We start from the raw sequence: 1,572 nt of genomic DNA, 5'->3' as shown, positions 1-1,572 counted from the left end.
CCTTTCTTACAAGGAAGAAGTATGCTATTGTGTTAATTTGTTATACTTATCAGGTTACGTGAGAACTTTAACAGGAAACATTTGTAATCTAGTGATAAGACTAATGGTGGAAATTTGGAGAGGTGAGAATTTTAAGGCCATCCCCTCAAATTATACTGATAACCTCCTTAAAGGATTGGCCCAGCTTAGCTCCTACCACAGCCCTGGGCCCCATGGGGCCTCAGAAACACCCATTACTATTTTGAAACTTAGAATCTGGGCACAATACACTTTGGTAGCTGCTTTACTGACAATGGAAGCAGGAGAGCCCCCAATCACAGACCTAGCCCTCAGAAGGTTTCAGTGAATAGAACACTTTGAGACGAGTCTTCTTACGTGTCCTTCTCAGAGACTGCAGCTCCCAACTCTTCCTTTTAAACCTAACCCTAAGCAAGTTGAGCCTAAGGGGGCAAGCCCAGACAACCCCCTTTCCTAGAATTCCTATGAGTCTCTACTTGCAATCTCCACCACTGTCATTCGCTCTGTCTTACCTCTCAGAGATGGTTTGCAGAGGTTTGCTAGGGAGTAGGGATAGCTGCACCATACCCTCATCACAAGAGCTCATGCAGGTGGCATAAAACCATGCAGGTCTTAGCATACCTAGCCTAGCAAAGACATTGGGGGTGGGATCCTAAAGCCTCTGTGAGGTAGAAGGATCAGGGATGAACAGAATGCCTATTCCCAAAGCTCACAAATAATCTCTTATTATCCGGGATATTTTGTGACAACTTTGGCTTTAATCAGCAAGCAGAATATTGCATTGTAAAGGCCTGAACTTCATATCAAAGTATGACGAAATCTTTGTTCAAGGGTTTTTCAAACGTACTCAGGACATGACCTCAACAGCTTGTAATGCCTTCAAATCTACTGAATATTTTCCCCTTTGGAAGAACCTCCTCATTCCTCTTCCCTAAAGGATTTCAACCGTACTTTTCCAATTCCATGATCTTACGGTTTGGTAAACTGACAACCTGGTTTACCCAATAATCAGATTTTGAAAAGTATCCTACCTCTGAGGTGGGAGAGCAGTAATCTTGCGGTGAGGGACCGGGACTAAAGTATGTTGCCACACTCTTTTCTCAAGATGGAGAAGAGAGCAGAGGTTCAGGAAGAGGGCCGGGTCCTAGAACCCAACACTGGCGTCCACTTGAGGCTGGCCAACTTCCAAGCCCCGGACCAGACTTGAGACACGCCCTAGCTGCTTCTGCCTACCCCGAGATATGCCCTGCAGCCTGAGGAAGGAATTAATATACTCATACTATTATGGAGAGATCAGAGCCTCTACAGAGAGGGTCAGAGCTGGGCCAGCTAACCCGTCCACTTGGATACAGCCGAAGAAGCCCACACCCTCCCATTTCAACCATCCACCCCGCGGCCCCGCCTGCAACACCAGGAGAGCCGTGTCGAAACGCTGCGCCCGCGGGCTCCCGCCGCGCCTGCGCGGGGAGGGGCCGGCCAGAACGCAGGCGCAGTGCGTCGGTCGCAGGCTGCTGAGATACGAGCCTCACTTCCCATAGCTCGGGAGAAGGAAAG

Source organism: Choloepus didactylus, chromosome 2 (genome assembly GCF_015220235.1).
Source record: "Choloepus didactylus isolate mChoDid1 chromosome 2, mChoDid1.pri, whole genome shotgun sequence".
NCBI lineage: Eukaryota > Metazoa > Chordata > Mammalia > Pilosa > Megalonychidae > Choloepus > Choloepus didactylus.
Note: the sequence above shows the minus strand (reverse complement) of the source record.